This window comes from Geotrypetes seraphini, chromosome 10, assembly GCF_902459505.1.
Source record: "Geotrypetes seraphini chromosome 10, aGeoSer1.1, whole genome shotgun sequence".
NCBI lineage: Eukaryota > Metazoa > Chordata > Amphibia > Gymnophiona > Dermophiidae > Geotrypetes > Geotrypetes seraphini.
In genome coordinates this window covers 20,747,523-20,768,769 of record NC_047093.1, presented here as the reverse complement: position 1 = coordinate 20,768,769, position 21,247 = coordinate 20,747,523, and the positions used below count along the sequence as shown (strand labels likewise).

General features: G+C 44.1%; 1 long non-coding RNA gene across 2 annotated transcripts in view; it reads left to right on the top strand.

The window, feature by feature from the left end:
* LOC117368208 overlaps positions 1-21,247 on the top strand; it is a 78,026-nt gene that overhangs the window by 54,630 nt on the left and 2,149 nt on the right. The window contains exons 2-3 of one of the 2 annotated variants that reach the window (XR_004540921.1): positions 7,651-7,836; positions 12,261-13,088. This is a non-coding gene — a long non-coding RNA (uncharacterized LOC117368208). Of the gene's footprint in view, positions 1-7,650; positions 7,837-12,260; positions 13,089-21,247 lie in introns of those variants that run through there. The other variant, XR_004540922.1, reaches the window with a different exon arrangement.

Below are 21,247 nucleotides of genomic sequence, written 5' to 3'. Positions count from 1 at the left end.
GTCAGGGAAGCAGGGTGCGTGGGGGCAGGGGTACCAGAGTGGCTTGGCTTGTCGGGGGGCAGGGGAAGCAGGGTGCATTGGGGAAACAGGGTGGCTTGGCTTCTCGGGGGGGCAGGAGAAGCAGGGTGATCATATATATCAGTGTAAAGCTTGCTAAGGGATGATAAGCCTTGAAAAAACCTTCTGTGGGTGAAACATGTTGGCTCCTATTTCCCTCAAAAGAAGACCACAATGAAAAGTTAAGTACCCTTGAAATATGCTACAAGGGTTGTTAAATAAAAATAAAGTTTGTGAGTAAAAATTGATAACGGCTCCAGTGAGGAGGTAGTACATAAAGCCTAGGGCTGTGAAAGCTTTTGAGCCCAGACGGTACGTCTGAGGAGCTGGGGATTATATATTAGAGGTGCGGAGTTTGAGATATATATTGAGCTTGATATATATCTTGGTGAGAGTTCGATCTTTAATGATCCTGCACTGGTGCAACCATAATGAATTCCTCATTATTTTTTTTTTAGCCTAGTAGCTCCAAATTTTCAGGACCAGTTGATCCTTCCTGGTTTTATTCCCAGCTCACGCAGGGGATTGCCATATTGCATTCCCTAAGATAAGTAAGAGAAGCTCCTAGAATCAGTGCAGTAAAACCAGGATTGGATCAGCCTTCTCTGAAAATCTGGACACCTAATGAAGTTATAGGGAAATACTTTTAAAACCAACAGAAGGAAATTTTTTTTTTCTCAGAGAATAGTTAAGCTCTGGAGCATGTTGCCAGAGGATGTGGTAAGAGTGGTTAACATAGCTGGTTTTAAAAAAAAGTTTGGACAAGTTCCTGGAGGAAATGTCCATAGTCTGCTATTGAGATAGACAAGGAGGAAGCCACTGCTTGCCCTGGATTGGTAGCATGGAATGCTGCAACTATTTGGGATTCAGGTATCTTGCTTTTTTTGGGATTCTGTTTGGAATGTTGTTACTATTTCAGCTTTTGCCAGGTACTTGTGGCCTGGATTGGCCACCATGAGGATGGGATACTGGGCTATGTGAACCATTGGTGTGACCCAGTAAGTCTATTATGTTTTTATCATGTGTCATTCTGTCTACATTCTGTCTATTTTGACTTTTTCTCTTCCTCAGTAATGTAATTTTTCTATTTTCCTCTTTTATTTTGTATTTTATATTGTAAACTGCCTATGGCCTCCATAACGATAAACGTGGACCAACATACACCTTAGCAGCCTTTTCATCTGAGATGCACTTGGACAAAACCCCAAAAGGCAGCAAGAGAAATGAGGGACTTTCAGGGGCAGCTGTGTTTTACTAACCCAGTCATAATGCCCCTAAAAATCCTTATTGTTCTTGCAATATTCAACCGCAGCGATCATATATGAAGCCATTCGAAATGAGTGGAGAGGCATATAGGAGCGATGCACCAGCTGCAGCTAGGATAGGCTGTATGTTTAACATTGTATGCTTATCTATCCTTTATCTGTCTATAAAATTCCTCCCGGCAAAGGGGGAGGAAGGAGAGCAGAAGCCCTACATCGTTCCTATCATGAAGGAGAGAAAGTTGGCCCTTATCTCCTATTGTTGAAGGAAAAGGAGGCAGGAGCAGGGCCCGAAATCTTTACCACAAAACCATTGTGCTCCCACAGACACTGAAACAACGTTTTTATTTTATCAATGATTTATAAATGGACCGTGCTGCACAGGACATCCAAAGTGCCAATATCTTAAAGAGATCTGCACAACACAGACGTTGGACGCTATGATAAGAAATCGGGGACCATATCATGTCTGTTTTGAAGAAGATATAGTGTTGTAAGATCTTCAGTATGATTTGGGAACATTAGTTCTTCGACTGATTGATCCCTTATTGTTTTTCAGAAGTAAAGCTGCTTCCAGGGATCCCAAACTGGGCGAAATGATTAGGGCTGCCCAATTCCGGTCCTCGAGATCTACTGGCAGGCCAGGTTTTCAGGATCTCCACAATGAACATGCGTGAGAGAGATTTGCATACCAAGAAGGCAGTGCAGGCAAATCTCTCTCACGTATATTCATTGTGGAGATCCTAAAAACCTGGCCTGCCAGTATCAACCTCATCTATATGCATTTTAGAAAACAATTAAAAACCCATCTGTGCTCAAAATTCTTGTAAACCTTCCAAAGTAGCATACTGATGTGAAATTTGTAGCTCACTGACAATGGTCAGCCCATCTTTTCTGTAAACTGCATAGAGCCGAAAGGCTTTTGCAATGTATAAATAGAAATATATGTTATGTTTGCTTTGTTTTTATAAATGCATAAATTGTTAACTGCCTTTCTTGTTGATATTGGAAATTCAAAGTAACCTGCTTGGAAAAATTTGCCAGTTCAATTAACTTCTGATAATTATATCTGTTTGAAGTTTTTTATTCATTTTTCATATAACAACAAGTGTCCAATCTAAATTCATACAAATTCATTAAGTATACACTTGACATTCTTTCATACCTTACTGTAAATATAACATTTCATTATATACTCTTTTACTATAATTTTTAAACAGCATATAATACTTAATAAGTAATAAGTATGTCAACTATTACTCAATTATAACCTCCCTCCCCTTACTTTGGGAAATGCATACCATAAAACAAAATATAATGTTAAATTATTTATATTTTATGATGAATAAAATAAACCCACCCACCACCCCCCTTATCAAATATCTTATTATGGGAAAATTATATCATTCATTGCAAAAGTCTGTTAATGGTCCCCAAATCTTCTTAAACTTATCTATATACCCTTTTTGTGTTGCAAATGTACGCTCCATTTTATATATATGGCAAACTTATAATACTTCAAGTATCAAACTAATCACAGCTATGAATAAATTAAATAAAATCTAATTAATATGAAGTGCTCAGACCAATACCCTTTGATTCAGTGATCTCACCAAACTGGGGTATATTAGGGACCATCATATCACTCCATTGTCCCTATGCCGTCCTACACCAGTCTTCTGACACTCCAAACAGTGTTATACTAATAAGTAAAGTTCACTTATCTTTGAGATGGCTCGAATGGAATGGGTGGCAAGATCTTAAGCCTCCAGCTGTGGCCAGGCATAGCAACCGCACATTTTAGTCGTCACGTTGTTTAAGGCGAGCACTTGTAGCACACAGCACTTTATTTTCAACGCAGCTGGAGGTTTAAGATCTTGCCACCCATTCCATTCGAGCCATCTCAAAGATAAGTGAACTTTACTTATTAGTATAACACTGTTTGGAGTGTCAGAAGACTGGTGTAGGACGGCATAGGGACAATGAAGTGATATGATGGTCCCTAATATACCCCAGTTTGGTGAGATCACTGAATCAAAGGGTATTGGTCTGAGCACTTCATATTAATTAGATTTTAATTAATTTATTCATAGCTGTGATTAGTTTGATACTTGATTTAATAATCATCACAGAATAATATTGAATATCTCCCCAGTTGTTTGTGTAATCATATACTTATAATACTTATAATATATGGCAATTATAAAAGTTTTAAGAAGGCTCTGAAAACTTATCTGTTTAATGGACATGTTTATCTGGTTCTTGGGCTTGGGAACTTTTTGTCTGCTGTTTCTCTTTGGTTACTTTTCTTTACTGCAATTGATGGGGGGAGATTTTCTTTTGGGGGCTGGGGGGGTTGGTGGAGGGGGAGGATCCTTGCTGTGTCCTATTTTTCACATGTTCCATCTGTTCTGTGTTTTTCCAGTATGATTTTGGACTGTGTTGGTTTGGCTGTGGTTTCTTATCAATAAAAAAAATGATTTGATCTAATGAACGCGTTTATTTTGAGATTGCAATTCTGGACACCGTCTCCATTTCTTTGTTGAGGTATTTACCGGTATATAAATAGAAGTGGTATTGTATTGCTAGCAGTGTGTATTAAGAGTGCATTCAAGGACCCGTGGAAAAGATGCTGCTTAGGGAGGGATTCACACACATTTGCTCAAATGGGTGCAACGGACAAACTCTCTGAATTACTGGCAAACAAGGTCGAACAGAGCGGGCAATTTTCCTAGCAGAGTTTGTTCATTTGTGCCAATACAGCTTGCGCTTGGATTCGTGTACAGTTACTTTTCAGCGTGATCAGCTTTTCCCAGGACAAGCCAGAAATCCAGGACAGTCTACAATAAAAGCAATGCGTAACTGCTAAGCAGTTTTTATGCATGCCTGCAGGGGAAAATCTCCATCGTTCTCACTTTTGTCAATGCAACAAAGCACAGACTTGTTTCATTTTCCCGATTCTATTGTTCTGTAAGCTATGAACTGAGGGGAGGAGAGTGGCCTGAGACCCAGGCGAAATGGGTTCAGTTCCCTCTGCAGCTTTTTGTGACCTTGGCCAAGTCACTTAACCCTCCAGCTACAGAATTTAGATTGTGAGCCACTAGGGACCCAAAAAAGTACCTGCATATAGCATCAAGTTTAAAGTTTATTTAAAATTTCTTATACCGCTTAATCAAACTTCTAGGCAGTGTGCAGAGCACATACCATAAAATCAAATAAAAAAAATTAGCAGGTATATTAGTGCAACAAATGACATGACATACGGACATACTCTGAACAAATGGGAAAATGGACATGAACTACAATCTTTGAAGAAAAGAACACCTCTTTGGTTATATACCACAGAAAAGTTGTAGATCAAATCCCATTCCCTCTTCCTTAAAAATAAAAACTGTCCCTCGCTATTACTGGATCTCTTTTCCCTTTCTCTGTTTGTGGTGATGAAGCTCGTATCCATGCCTTTACCTGGATTTCTTTAGTCGGTCTGAAAATAAATTGTGAGATTTTTCTACTCAACTGCTTGAGAACTCTTGGCTGATCAGCTCCTAATTGTTTGTAAAATCAAGCTTAATATGTACATGGCGGTGCAACTATCGGCCTCTTTTACAAAGCCACGCTAAGGCCCCGAAGCCCGTAGAGATTTAAGTGCTTCGGGGCTGTTGCCACGCGGCTTTGTAAAAGAGGCCGTATATACTAGCATTTTTTTTGCAAACAGGTCCATGGTATTAGTGGCTAGCTCTGATGAACGATTATCTGCTATCTGCTATCAGTTTAGTAACTAATGCAGGTGACGTCTGGAATATTGCGCACAATTCTAGAGACCACATTACCAAAAAGATGTACTGAGAATTGAGTCGGTTCAACGGATGGCCACCAGGATGGTCTCGGGGCTCAAAGATCTCCCGTATGAGGAACGGCTGAAAAGATTACAGCTATATTCACTCGAGGAACGTAGAGAGAGAGGAGACATGACTGAAACGTTTAAATATATCACGGGCCGTATCGAGGTAGAAGAGGATTTCATCTTTCTTAAAGGTCCCTCGGCCACAAAAGGGCATCCGCTGAAAATCAGGGGTGGGAAATTTCATGGTGACACCAGGAAGTATTTCTTCACTGAAAGGGTGGTTGATCATTGGAATGAACTTCCACTTCAGGTGATTGAGGCCAGCAGCGCGCCAGACTTTAAAAGGAAATGGGATATACATGTGGGAACTCTAGGGGGGGTAATGTCATGGGGGGTGGGTCGTTAGAGTGGGCAGACTTGATGGGCCATGGCCCCTTTCTGCCGTCAACTTCTATGTTTCTAATCCAGGAGCGTCTTAGATTAAATGCTGTGATATTTTTTGATTGGAGGGTAATTCTATTTTTCAGTTGCCACGAAAGCACCTGTATGAAGCTTATTCTAGAAGAAAAACAGGCGCTTATTTTCCATAACAGAATACTAGCGCAACTGGGAACAACCGCACCTATGCCAGTAGGTATAAGCATACCACATGGAGAGCTGGTATAGATACTTGTTACCCATAGGCGTTGGAATGGGGGAGAACATAGAGGCCATGACCTCCCCCAAAATTGGCGGTAGGTTGGTGCCCGCCATCCCATCTGCTCCCTCATCACCAGCTCCCAACTCCACCTCCTACCTCCTCCCGGCATTCGACTTTAAATTTTCAGGGCAGCTGCCGCGCAGCGTCAACAAGCAGGCCTTCCCCAGAACCCTTCATTCTACTTCCAGGGCAGGCTTGCTCATTGATGCTGCGTGGCGGCTGCCCCCAAAATTTTAAGTAGAACGGCAGGAGGAGATAGGAGGTGGAGTTGGGAGCTGGTGACAGACCGTGCTGCAGGATTCCCCCCCCCCAACCAAACAGGGTATGTACAGTAGTGTAGTAAGGGGGGAGGGGGCATACCTCCTCTAGTGCTGTCTTCATGATGGTCTTCAAAGTGTTTGAGGCTTGTGCAGATGAGGACGGAGCTTAGGCATTGGTGGAATGAGGCATTATGACATCACAACCTGAGCTCTAGAATGTTGCTACTTATGATTCTAAAGTGTCTGAGGCTTGTGCAGATGAGGACGGAGCTTAGGCATTGGTGGAATGAGGCATTATGACATCACAACCTGAGCTCTAGAATGTTGCTACTTAGGATTTGTTTGAGACTTGTGCAGATGAGGACAGAGCTTGCAGGAATTGGGCAGGGACAGGAAAAGAACTTGCGGGGACAGGAAAATGAGTTCCCGTAGGGACGGGGGAAAATTTGTCCCTGTGTCATTCTCTAGTTCAGGGGTAGGCAATTCCGGTCCTCAAGAGCAAGAGCCAGGTCAGGTTTTCAGGATATCCACAATAAATATGCATGAGATAGATTTACAACTCAAGGAGGCAGTGCATGCAAATCCATCTCATGCATATTCATTGTGGATATCCTGAAAACCTGACCTGGCTCCGGCTCTCGAGGACCGGAATTGCCTACCCCTGCTCTAGTTGGAGGACTCCCTTTCAGCTCAGAGGGAACAGTGATCCCAAGTAAAGGGGCTGGGACTTGATATGCCATTTTTTCTGTGTGGTTACAATGAAAGCACTTTACATATTTTAGACAGATACTTATTTTGTTCTTGGGGCAATGAAGTCTTAAGTGACTTGCCCAGTGTCTAAAACTCACAACCTCAGGATGTGGAGGCAGCTGTTCTAACTACTAGGCCACTCCTCCTGGCACAGTCTGTGAAATTAACCCTTAATTTCCTCTGCTCTAACTAGACTGTCAGCCAGTTTGGACAGGGAAAGAGCTCACGTATCTGACTATGGAACTTGACTTCTGCTCAAATTTGAAAAATGCTAAGTCACACATTTAAAATCCGAACAGATAATTATGGAATGCGTAATTATTGCAAATCTGCTCATTACTTATGCAACACCATTACTCAAAGCGCTAGAGTAAGTTTTCTGCATTAATATCAATATTAATGCACAAACTTTAATGCAATGCATTTATCTACAAACTAATTTGCATGCATTAACATAAGTAACGCATTAACCCCCTCCTTTACAAAGCCGTGCTAGTATTTTTAGCGGTAATAGAATTACTATGAGCGTCCAAGCTGCTACCGCCGCGGCTGGAGCTAAAAACGCTAGCACGGCTTTGTAAAGGAGGAATTAAATGCCTTGTGTGATCATATTTTGGTATATCTCAGGAAATAAATACATTTTAATTTTTCACAAGTCTTCTCTGGCATATGCCATTTAGATTATCATCCTATTCTCCTGCAATAGTCATATGATAATATGTTTATTTAATGAAATCTGTTTGTTTTTTTGTAAACCTAAACTTTTGTGACCTACAGGTCTCCAGCACTATGAAGCTCAGGGACTATCCTTAGCTCTTCACAAAGCACAAGAGAAATCACCGTGTCCAGTGGAAACCCAGCTGGGGTGGTACCATCAGACTTTTTACACTGGTTTTCTAGGTCGATAGGGTCTTCAAACACTGCCTGATTTATGGAAGTAAATGAAAGAATCATGTTTCACTAGTGAGTATTTCTCAGCCAATAAATGGCAAAAGCACATGGATTAAGCCTTAGCCCAAGGAGCATTTTTCTCATCTCGGTCTCAGTGTACTAAGGGGTCAGTTCTCAAAAATTACCCAACAGTAAACGTAATGGGTTAATTCTGTGTATCACTTATACCGTATACTCCATGTAGGACATTAAGATCAACAGAGCAGCATCTTTTGACTATTCCCTCCCTAAAATAATAATAATAATTTTAGTTTTCTATACCGCCAAAGCCGTGATAGTTCGAGGCGGCGTACAACAAGAGGCGCTGGACAATCAGCGAAGTAGTTACAATACAAAGTCACCGAAGTAGTTACAATCCAATGTCGAGGAAGTTACAATGCAAAGTCATCGGAAATAAGGTACAGGTTGGGAGGAGAGATACACTAGATTCATAGGTTACAATTGGTTAAACAAATTCGTTTTTATTGATTTTCTTTTTTTTAAAAAAAAAAAATCTTTATTCATTTTCAAATCAAAACAACAAGTGCACAAAAATACATCATACAAGTAATTCCAATATAGCACTATAATATCTAACACATAAAATCTAATATTGTAATAACACCCACCCACCCTTCATCACATTTTCAACTAAAATAGAATATACACATGTTATATAACATATTATTTATCAAAGAATATACAAGCTGAATATCCAAAAAATCAAAAAAATAACCAACAAATATTCAAAGTCTAGCTGCTAATAGTGGAAGGTAACAGGCTGAAAGGCAAGTATCTAACATGGAGAAAAAGACCTCAGTGTTTCAAGGAAACAACCAAGAAACTATATGAACAGTTATAAACTGTCATACAAAACACATCCCAGGTCAAAAAACTCCATGGAAAAGGTTTATAAAGTTACAGTTTAAAATACACAAATTAAACTGCAAATACCAGCAAAAAACTGTAAAAAACTTGAATTGTGATTGAATTGTGAAACCAGATACATAGGGGCCAGGCCAAAACTTGATTTATAGCAAAGGCAAAAAAATTTAAACAAAACTCGTGCTTCCAAGGGCAGCAGGTGAAGTTTTTGATAGTAGGGGACTGATGTGTTCCCATTTTCTCAATCCAAAAATCAGTCGAACAGTTGAATTTTGGATGATTCGGAGTCTTTGTAGGGTTTTTTTTTTTAAGGTACCCAAATAAATGATGTTGCAGCAGTCAAGTGTGCTTAGAATGGAAGATTGAACCAATAAGTGGAATGATACTGCGTCAAAATATTTTCCGATGGTTCTGAGTTTCCATAAGATCGAGAAGCATTTCCTAACCAAAAAAGTCCATAGAAAACATAGAAACATAGAACATGACGGCAGAAAAGGGCCACGGCCCATCTAGTCTGCCCACACTAATGGCCCACCCTCTAACTACCTCCATGAAGAGATCCCACATGCCAATCCCATCTTTTCTTAAAATCTGGCACGCTGCTGGCCTCAATTACCTGTTGTGGAAGATTATTCCAGCGGTCAACCACCCTTTCGGTGAAGAAATATTTTCTGGTGTCGCCATGATATTTCCCACCCCTGATTTTCAACGGATGCCCTCTTGTTGCCGTGGGTCCTTTAAGGAAAAAGAGATCCTCTTCCACCTCGATACGGCCCGTGACATATTTGAACGTCTCGATCATGTCAACCCTCTCTCTGCGTTCCTCGAGTGAGTACAGCTGCAACTTACCCAGTCGTTCCTCATACAGGAGATCCTTAAGACCTGAGACCATCCTGGTGGCCATTCACTGAACTGACTCAACTCTCCGCACATCTTTTTGATAATGCGGCCTCCAGAATTGTACACAGTATTCCAGATGGGGGTCTCACCATGGATCTGTACAACGGCATTATGACCTCGGGCTTACGGCTGACGAAACTTCTACGGATACAGCCCATGATTTGTCTAGCCCTGGATGAAGCACGTGTGTACATTTAGGGTGAGGTGTCGGTCCAGGGTCATTCCCAGAATTTTTATGGAATCTTCAGTAGGGAAGGCCTGACCGTTCTACATACTGTATGAAGTCTAAGCCGGCCCATGTCCCGCCTAACTCCCACCCTCGACACTCCTCCCGAAATGCCCCGTTTTGCTTTGGTCGTTCAGCGGCACTATGTAGGCCTAGGTCGCTTAGAAATACGTCCAAAACCCGTTTTTATTATCGACACTTGGACATATTTGGGAAATGTTCGTCCAAGTGCTGACTTAGGCTGATTTTTGGATGTTTTTCTCTTTTGATTATGAGCCCCATAGGGTTTTCCCCCCGCCCCCATTTTTTAAATTTGTAATACACTTTGAAATATTTGACAATGCATGCACACCAAATTTTAATCAAAACTTGAAACTTACTGGCCTTTCTGAAGAGTTCAAGGCTGGGAACCAAAGCACAAAATCACAGCTCGTATATCCAGGAACGCAAAGCAAAAAATATTGGTAATATTCATAACCACAATTTAATTCCGTATGATACCTATGCAGCTCAATGTGGATAATGTTTTATGTTTTTACCTGTCTTATAACGCTTCTATTTGAAGTGATTTACATTCAGGTACTCTACTACAGTGATTCCCAACCCTGTCCTGGAGGAACACCAGGCCAATCGGGTTTTCAGGCTAGCCCTAATGAATATGCATGAGAGAGATTTGCATATGATGGAAGTGATAGGCATGCAAATTTGCTTCATGCATATTCATTAGGGCTAGCCTGAAAACCCGATTGGCCTGGTGTTCCTCCAGGACAGGGTTGGGAACCACTGCTCTACTAGGATAACGGGAAATCATGAAGCAGTTACACTAATACTATTTTAAAATGCAATCAACCTTCATTAATCCCTAGAGCAGATAATCCTTAAAAAGAATGGATTTAATCAACTTTCTAAAAATAAGATAATTTGATGTTTTCCTCACACATAATGGAAGACTATTTCCATGCAACGACGACTTGTTATGAAAAAGATGATGTAAACAATTTTGTATATTTAGAGCAGGGGTGCCAAAGTCCCTCCTCGAGGGCCGTAATCCAGTCGGATTTTCAGGATTTCCCCAATGAATATGCATTGAAAGCAGTGCATGCACATAGATCTCATGCATAGTCATTGGGGAAATCCTGAAAACCCGACTGGATTCCGGCCCTCGAGGATCGACTTTGACACCCCTGATTTAGAGGCTCATTTTTCAAGAATTTAAACATTTCCTCAACCAATATTCCCTCAATCAATAAGATATACTACTTACCTAATAAAAAGGTTTCCTCTAATGTATCAGAAAAGAAGTGGTCGAACAGATTGACTTTGAAAATGTAACTGCTTTATTAGAACAGACTTTAACAGCTGAGACTGAAAGAAATGAGAGCCTGAGACCGCCGTGTCGATGGGCGGAATATAACACGGGGCTGGTTGGCCCATCGGCCGGGTTTTGTTAGGTTAGTTTGGGGAGGGAGTAAGTGAGCAAGGATTGGGCGGTGGGCCCGTCAATGTAGGCAATTTTGAATTGATTGGTGGGAGGCAGGGAAGCAGGCGGGGCCGAGGTTTTAAAGCCGGGACCCTGGAGGACTCGGCTCCTTCCGGGGTCTTCCAGGGTGGCTTTTTCCCACCCGCCCGTTGTTTTGGCAGCTGATAGTAGCTCGGGGGGTGCGGATCTCCCGAGCTACTGGGTCACGGGACCCAGCAGGTGATGAGCGGTGGGCCGGCGGGGAGCCGTGCCTGGTGGGTCAGGTGACCCGGATCAAAGGGGCATGAGGGACATGCCACCCCTCGGACCCATGCTGAGGTGGCAGGGTCGAGGGCACTGAACTATGTATTTTGGTAGCTCGGGAGGAGCTCTTTGGTTATGATGTTAATTGCATAGTAACATAGTAGATGACGGCAGATAAAGACCCGAATGGTCCATCCAGTCTGCCCAACCTGATTCAATTTAAATTTTTTAATTTTTTCTTCTTAGCTATTTCTGGGCAAGAATCCAAAGCTTTATCCGGTACTGTGCTTGGGTTCCAACAGCCGAAATCTCTGTTAAGACTTACTCCAGCCCATCTACACCCTCCCAGCCATTGAAACCCTTCCCAGTCCATCCTCCACCAAACGGCCATACACAGACACAGACCGTGCAAGTCTGCCCAGTACTGGCCTTAGTTCAATATTTAATCTTATTTTCTGATTCTAGATCCTTTGTGTTCATCCCACGCTTCTTTGAACTCAGTCACAGTTTTACTCTCCACCACCTCTCTCGGGAGCGCATTCCAGGCATCCACCACCCTCTCCGTAAAGTAGAATTGCCTTTGAATCTACCACCCCTCAACCTCAAATTATGTCCTCTGGTTTTACCATTTTCCTTTCTCTGAAAAAGATTTTGTTCTACGTTAATACCCTTCAAGTATTTGAACGTCTGAATCATATCTCCCCTGTCTCTCCTTTCCTCTAGGGTCTACATATTCAGGGCTTCCAGTCTCTCCTCATACGTCTTCTGGCGCAAGCCTCCTATCATTTATGTCGCCCTCCTCTGGACCACCTCAAGTCTTCTTACGTCCTTCGCAGTTTTGATATGTTAATGTGTTTTGGATTAATAAACTGAGCTGCGGCTAAATTTTACCATCAAAAGACTGTAGTGTGTTTGTGAAAAGAGGAGTGGGGAAGGTCTTGAGGGTAAAAGGGGCGGGGATGTGAGTATATAGGTGGACAGAAGGGCCTATCCAGATCCCACTGTTACCACTCTTTTAGTTTCTTTTGCTTTTGAGTATGATGTCAACATGATTCTAAAGGTATACGTTAAAAATTCTCAAAAACCATTTGGGGGGCATAAAATTTGGATGTACCCAGATGTTTCTAAGACAACCCAGGAGCGTAGGAAAGAATTTCTTTCTTTGCGGCAGGATACCATTAAATTGGGTGCCACAGTATATCTTTGTAAATGCTGTATGCCTTTTTTTCCCCCAGATCATTTGAAGGAATTTCTGGATATCAAAAAGGTCCTAAAGGAGTGATAATGAAGGGCTTATTATTTAAATAGCAACTGCTTAACACATTAGGCCTTTTCCTCAAAATATTTCTTTAATTATATCTCCATTGAGTATTTTGATTGTCTCTGTAATTGTGGTCTAAGAAAGGGTTAAGATATACCTTAGCGGGATATTTTCATATTGTTTAAATCCTTTTTCGTGCCTGTGTTTCTGTAGCAAGAGATGTATTCTTGTGACTTGTAAATGAAAATATATAAATAAAGAATTAATGAAAAAAAAAAAAGGCTCATTTTTCAAAGCACTTAGATACACAAAGAAGGCCATTTTCAAAAAAGGACATCTACTGTAAGTCTGACTTGGACGTTCCCAGCTAAACGTCCAAATTTGGAAGCACAGAAATGTCCATTTTCAAACAGGATGTCCAAATCATTTTTAAAAAAAAAAAAAAATCACCTATTTGGACATCGTGGCCACCAAAACGTCTAGACCATTAGGATGTCTAAGGGCTCCTTTATTGCACGCACCTTTTTAGTCCGCACTAACCCCCGCCCTAGCCGAAAAACTACCGCCTGCGCAAGAGGAGGCGATAGCGGCTAGCATGGCCAGCAAATTAGCGCGCGCTTTTACACGCGTTAAACCGCTAACGCAGCTTTGTAAAAGGATCCCTAACTTTATTCAATACTATTTTTTTTACATTAACGGGTGCTAGCAGCCCTTCCTCCTTACTTTTTCCTCCCCCCTGTCCAGCAACACCCTCCCTTCTCTGCTCCCACTGTCTAGGAGTAGGCCTTTTCCCTCCCCTCTTCTCCATTAGTTTTACCTCCCCCCTGTCCAGCAGCACCTCTTCCCTGCTCCCCCTGTCCAGCAGTAGCCATTATCCCTTCCTTTTACCCTCCCCCTCCAGCAGCACCAGCAGTCTCTCCCTATCATCGGGCCCTCTCCTCCTCTTCCCGTTGCTGGGATGCCTGCAGCGGCGCCTTATGTGGAGCTATCTCCAACACTCACACTCTCTCCCTGTCCTCCTGCTCCAGGGTGCTCAATTTCCCCCCAATTTCCCTCGATTTCCGGTCCTTGTCTCTGTGGGCAGCGTTGTTTTTTTGTGTGTGTGTAGACCAGCATTGTTTTTTTTTTTTTGTTGAGGCCAGCTTCCAACCTGCTGAAAATCGATGCGTGCGCTGCGCACCGCAAACAGCCACAAATAGAATACGGCCATGGAAGCACACATCACGGTGGCAGGGATCACGGCCTCCTAAGTGCGCATGCGCGCTTAGGGTTTTTTTTTATAGAGGATTTTCGACCACAAAAACATCCGAGTTAGAAACGTCCAAATCAGCACCATTTAGACATGGGAGAGGCCACCATTCGAATGGACTGGCCACATAGACATGTCAACAGAACTGTGGGGCACCGTAGAGGGTACTGCTGTGAACTTCACATAAAGGGTGCCAGATATATATCTCACCATACAGCCCTTATAATTTATGGTGAGCCCTCCAACCCCCCCCCCTCAAAACCTACTATACCCATCTGTCTACCATCCCAATAGCCTTTTATGGCTTTAGGTATGGCAGTAGGTTTTGGTGGGTTTTAAGGGGCTCATGCTTAATATCATAGATGTTATAGTTAACATGGCTTATGGGTTTGGCTCATCCTCTTTATGGTTCACTAGCCCACCCACCTGCCTACTTATGACGTGTGTTTTGCTCTACTAGGATTTCCCATACCAAATGCTGCTGTTTCTGAGGCAGGTTTCATTGCAGCCCAAAATGTCCAGGACGTCTTGGGAAAGGTTTTGATTATCCCCGTATGACGTCCAAGTCTTGCATGCCCAAAGCACGCCCGTAACACGCCTCTTAACACACCTCCTGGAACTCTGGACACACAGTGGACAAAAAGTCTTTGGAGATGTCCAGGAAAATGGTTTCGATGACCAGTGCTCGGATGTCCCAGCAAAAATCTGGCAGCCCTCCTCCCCACCCTCTTCCCATTCCCTGCACCTTTTTAACTTCTCTGGCGTGAGCAGCATGCCCACCTTGGTGTCAGCTTGGCCCTTTGACATCACTTCCTAGGCGTGGGTCCCGGAAGTAACATCAGAGAGAGAACCAATACCTACGTGGGCAGCAACCTCACGCCAGGGAAATAAGAAAGGTATGGGGAAGGCAAGGGGCATGTGCGGTAAGCAGAAGAGGAAGGGTGCCACGCCCTTAGAAAGACCGCACCCGGGGTGGACCGCCTCCTCCTTACTACTCCACTGCAGACACCACTGATCCCCACCCCCCACCCCCCATGCATCATGAGCTACACCTCTTATTGGACTTAGAAGCCCCAGTCAGTGGGTGGTTTTTCTCTTCTCCTAAAAAAAACAGCCCGTCTTCATTTCGCCTCTGATCACCAGCAGTCCAAGCCTCAGTTTAGGTTTATCCCTAAAAATACTTTCGGCAGCAACAAAACGAGGAAGTCAAGTGCCCTAAATTAGCCGAGCAGAAGTGCCTGGGTCGTTCATGAGTTCTTTGTTTATGGAAGGTGATTTGAAAGGTGCTTTCTTATTGGCTGGGTGAGATGTCACCAGCCCATTTCCTCCATGTTTTCAGGGCTGACAGACGAGCCACAATGGAAGGGAAATGCCAGTGGAATAACTTTAAACATGACCCAATCCCCCGGTGATTCACTGGATGCATTAAAGTTTCCTCTGAGACCACGTAAGGAATTGAGCGACAGGAACGTGAAATGCCTGTGACTCAGCCCTGTGAGAATATTAGAATTACTCACTGGGACATGTGAAAACTCATTTATCTATTTATAGGGAAGATAACACAAGTTTAGCTAAGCTGATATCACTGAGGGTTTGGCTTGGTTAGGTCAGTGTCCTACTCACCGAGAAAATGAACTGATACATTTCATCCCATTTTAGTGCATCATTCCAGATAAACACCAATTGTTTTCTTATGATTCTTTTAGTCCATATAATAAACAACACATAGACTCTGAATGTTTCCCATAGCACAGTATAGGCATAACACATCTGGCTGACAGCTGGGCCCAAGACTACAGTACACAGCGCTGAGAGCCAGCTCTGTGGACCAGTTTGTGTTACGTGGGCATGGGGTAATCCACTTTCATCTCTTGCTATAGGTTTCCAGATAGCCTGAATTTGCCTGTTAGAGCCTTCATTTGCAGTAACCCTATGGAAGGAGGGGTTTTCCCTATATTTTAACCTCTGCTTATCTAGCACAATCAACATAGAAACATGATGGCAGATAAAGGCCAAATGGCCCATCCAGTCTGCCCATCCGCAGTAACCATTATCTCTTCCTCTCTCTATTGGCTAAGGCTCTTAACATTTGCATCTCCTCTTCCTATTGGCTAAGGTTCTTTACACCTGAATTGTGATGTCATAGACCTTTATGGTTATAGAAACATAGAAGCATGATGGCAGATAAAAGCCAAATGGCCCATCCAGTCTGTCCATCTGCCGCATCCACTATCTCCTCTCTCTATTGGCTAAGGCTCTTAACATTTGCATCTCCTCTTCCTATTGGCTAAGGTTCTTTACACCTACATTGTGAGGTCATAGAGCTTTATAGTTAAAGAAACGTGGTGGCAGATAAAGGCCAAATGGCCCATCCAGCCTGCCTACCCACAGTAACCCACATGCCTAACCCACACTTTCTTGAATTCAGACACAGTCTCTGTCTCCACCACCTTTTCTGGGAGACTGTTCCATGCATCTACCACCCTATGTTTTTATAAAAAAGAATTCTGTCTGCCTGGGACCTGGAATATGAGTGTTCTCAGAGTCAATCAGTAGGTGTCGCTGTTGTGCATTGACTGGAAATCATTTCCATTGTGACACACATTTATCTCCCAGAAGCTGGACCAGCTCAGGTCTCTCTTCCTGCCTTTTACACTGTCACTAATCTCAGACTGATGGTCTTCAGGCACACCCTGGTTGATCTCCTATGAATGCCCCTGCTCTGATTGGTTCCTGTAGTATGCATGTCTACCGATTGGCCTCCTGTGCTGATATAAACCTTGGAACCCCATTCATCTTGTCCTCACGTAGGTCTTCTATGAGTCTCTGAGTGGTCTCATTGTTAAGAACATAAGAATAGCCTTACTGGTTCAGAACAATGGTCCAACTAGCCCAGTAGCCCATTCTCATGGTGACCAATCCAGGTCCCTAGTACCTGGCCAAAACCCAAAGAGTAGCAACATTCCAGCATCTCAAAGAATAGCAAGATTCTGGACAACGAGAGCAACATTCCAGAGCTTAGATTGTGATGTCATAATGCCTCATTTCACAGTGCCTCAGAGCCAATCTCATCAGTGAGTTACAATGGTTTAATTGTCCTATACTGGGCTCACTGGGTCAGACCAATGATCCATCAAACCCAGTAGCCCATTCTCACGGTGGCCAATCCAGGTCACTAGTACCTGGCCAAAACCCAAAGAGTAGCAACATTCCAGCATCTCAAAGAATAGTAAGATTCCGGAACCCCAATGAGAGCAACATTCCAGAGCTGAGATTGTGATGTCATAATGCCTCATTCCACAGTGCCTCAGAACCAACCTCAACAGTAATGCTACAAAGGCTTAATTGTCCTATACTTGGCTCACGTAAGAACATAAGAATAGCCTTACTGGGTCAGACCAATGGTCCATCAAACCCAGTAGCCCGTTTTCACGGTGGCCAATCCAGGTTACTAGTACCTGGCCAAAACCCAAAGAGTAGCAACATTCCATGCTACCGATCCATCTATCCCTCCCTACGTACAGGGCCACCACATCACCACTGCTAGTGTCCAGGTAACAAGCCTGCTTTGCCTGCTCATAGTCCCACCAGTTCCTGGACTTCGCCTCTGCCTGCTAATTTGGATTTGGTTCCATGCCTGATGCTTCTCCTGCCTTCTACTGAAAATCTGAAGTGTCCTGTACAGAACCACAGCTAGTTTTCCTGACAGACACCAGCATTTTGCAAGGCCTACATGGATGGCGTCTGTCTTGCATCTACAGAGTCGCATGGGGATGCTTAAGCACGCTCAAGGCCACTTCTGGGTGAAACCATGCCCATGCTCCACCTTGGGCGTGCTTAAGTGAACCTATGCACCTCTGTAAACACAGGACACACACCTACATGCAGGTGAGCTTCCCCCTTTTTGTATTTTTTTTTTGTTTCAATGTGCGTCCTGATTTCCTGAGACAGTGGTAGGCCGCCTACCATTGGGACGCGCATTTGCAGAATCAGACCCCTGGTGTCTACTCCTCCTGGCTAGGAACACCTAGGGCTTGTGTCTGAAGTGCTGGCATTGGGCTCAGCCTCAGCCTGAAGAGAAATCGAACTGTATTTGGTAAAGAAGCATTGATGGTTCCTTGTGTTCCTAGGGGTTGAGAAGGCCGGATGCCTGATTAAATTGGCAGAGTGTCCTGAGAACCCTTGAAAAAGTCTTGTAATTGGCGAAACGGGTCCCGGTCGGGCTTGTTAGCAACTCTGCTATTTTAAGATAAGTAACTTTGTTAGATAATAAAAAAATGCAATAGTATTGATTAAAAATGTATAAGAATAGGAGGAGGAGGTCAGAGGGTCAGTGATGGAAATCGTTAACTATTTTTTTTTAAATCTTTATTGATTTTCAAACTTTGACAGTGCAATACAATTAATTGAACATAAAATACTGCATAAAACGCACTATTAACTACACAAGTAATACATAAAACAATCATTTTCACCCATCCTCCTCCCAATTATTAATACAATAAGACATATGTGATTACAATATTATAATTAAGTAATTTAAATCCTCAAAATACATTTCCCTCCCCCCCCCCCCGGATGTGTAAGGAAATCTAAGAAAAGGAGAGATATCTGACCCTTATTGCGAGGTAACAAATGTCGTCAATGGGCTCCACACTTTATTAAATGAACTACTAAACCCCATACGTTCCGCATTCATTCTCTCATATTTATATGTGGTACACACCCACCAAATGGTCACACATAACTGAAAGAGCCACAACAGAAATCGTGAACTATTGAAACCTGGTATTGGATTTAATTCCTGAGCCTGGTTGATCTTCTGTAAACCGCATAGAACTTAACGGTATTGCGGTATATAAACTGTTATTATTATTATCCTCTGTTTTCTGGATAATTCCCTGTAGTGGGATTCTCAGGTTTATTGGAGTTTGTCTCTGAATAAACCCACGAACTATCTTCTTAGACCTTCCCAGGCCACCAGCCCCGGACACTGTTCTCAACATCATAATTCAAAGCAAGCTAAATTGTGCAGGCTTTGTACTAGTAGGAATTCATGGTGCACCGTCAATAGCGGGCAGGACAATTGCACCCCGACAATTCCGCTCCATCAAATACGCGCACCGACAAGTGCGCACATGAAGGGAACGGGATTTTCAGGGCACAATTATAACTGTAGTGGTGGGGGGGGGGGGGGTTGCGGCAATCTTCAAATTGAGAGCGCATCGACATCCCCCTGAAGGAGAGTGTGATTGTTGTGGGGGGGATTCCCCCAACACTCCCCTCTCAGAGCGGAAGAGCGGAAATGGGAAGGCTTTGGGAGGAGAGTGCGAGTTCTAAGTGTAGTGGGGGACCCCCTAACCCCCTACATCCACACACACCGACAAACCTTCTAAACAAGAGCACAAGTGTGTTAGAGGGTTCCCCTCAAACCCCCCCCCCTCACCCCCCTCAGAGCAGAAATGGGAAGGCATTGGGGTGGCAAGCATGTGTCCAGCGCGCATTTGACGGGTCACCGGAGTTCATTCTGTGACAATGAGGTTCACAGACCGACCACATCTTCCTCTTCTGTCATGAATGCAGACCATAAGAGCAAATGATAACATCGTCTGGTGTCTCTGAGGATTCTGCATTTCCATAACTGGGTTCAAATTGTTAAATCATACAATTGTTTTAAAATCATATACACTGTTCCCCCGGTTGTTCACGGTCGGCGGTTCGTGGTCCCGGTCATTCATGGTATTTTCCAACCACGAACCGCCGACAAGGAGAGGGCAGCGGGAGAGGCAAGAGAGAGCAGCCGGAGCTCCGCGAGTGCAAGAAATCACTCGTGGTATGCTCCGACCGCCTCTTCCTGCACTAAGTCGGGCCTTATCCAATCAGGAGCTGCTTTGACACGCAGCTCCTGATTGGATAAGGCCCGACTTAGTGCAGGAAGAGGCGGTTGGAGCATACCGCGAGTGATTTCCTGCACTCGCGGCGCTCCGGCTGCTCTCCTGCTGCCCTCTCCCGGCTCCCCCATGAAAAACCGTATTCGCGGGGGTTCCTGGAACGGAACCGCCGCGAATATCGTGGGAGTACTGTAGTGCCATCTGCAAGGTGGATCACAGGAGCCAGTTCTTGTTACCATAAATAAAGCGCACGGGACTTTGGTGCACCGACAATCCCGTGGTGACATTTGCACGCAAGACAAATGCGCACCGTTGCTTCCGCCATTCCTGTTAGCGCTCTGAGGAGGGGTAGGGGGTAACCCCCCCACCCCCGACTACACTTAGAAGTACTAGTGTTCCCATTGGGGGGGTTGGGGGAACACCCCTCCAGTACATTGAAAACTCCCATTCTCCTTCCCTTTTTCAGTGTTCGGGAGTTTTCAGAGTAGTGGGAGGGAGGGTTCCCGGGTTCCCCCACACACACACCCTCTCCAATGGGAACATAAGCACTTGTAAGAGAAGGGGGGGTTCCCTCCCCCCACAACCCCCTAAGAGTGCAAATGGGAATGGCGGAAGCGGCGGCGTGCATGTGTCCTGCGCGCAAATGTCACCACGGGATTGTCAGCACACCAAAGTCCTGCGTGCTTTTGATGGGTCGCCCCAGTTCTTAGGTGCCAGAAGGCAGTGGTGTAGTAAAGGAGGGCAATCCACCCCAGGCGCTGTCTTGGTGAGGGCACAGGCATCTATCCTCCTCTCCGCCCCCCCTCCATCCCCCCCCCCCCACTTCCGCACATGTGCACCACTTCCCTTCTCCCTTACCTCTGTAACATTCCTGGCATGAGCAGCAACCCCCAACCTGCTGTCACGCCGGCATCGGCTCTTACTCTGATGTCGCTTCCTACACCCACGCCTAGGAAATGATGTCAGAGGAAGAACCGATGCTGGCGTGACAGCAGCTTGGGGCTTGCTGCTCGTGCCAGGAATGTTACAAAGGTTCGGGAGAAGGGAAGCGGCATGCACACGGCTGGAGAGGGGCGGGGAAGAAGCGTTTGGAGATGGGGGTGGATGGAGAAGAAGGTGGGGGAGGGCCGCCTCTCACCCTCATTACACCACTGCCAGGAAGGGTAATTTGTCTTGCATTCGACACCCTCAATCATTTTGAAATGTCGGTGCCTATGGAGTGGATATTGTGCCTTCTGGCTGGTTTCCTTCTTAGCAGTTATGGCTTTTCGGGGTTTCAATAGAAAAAATGATGTCACTTTCCCCCAAA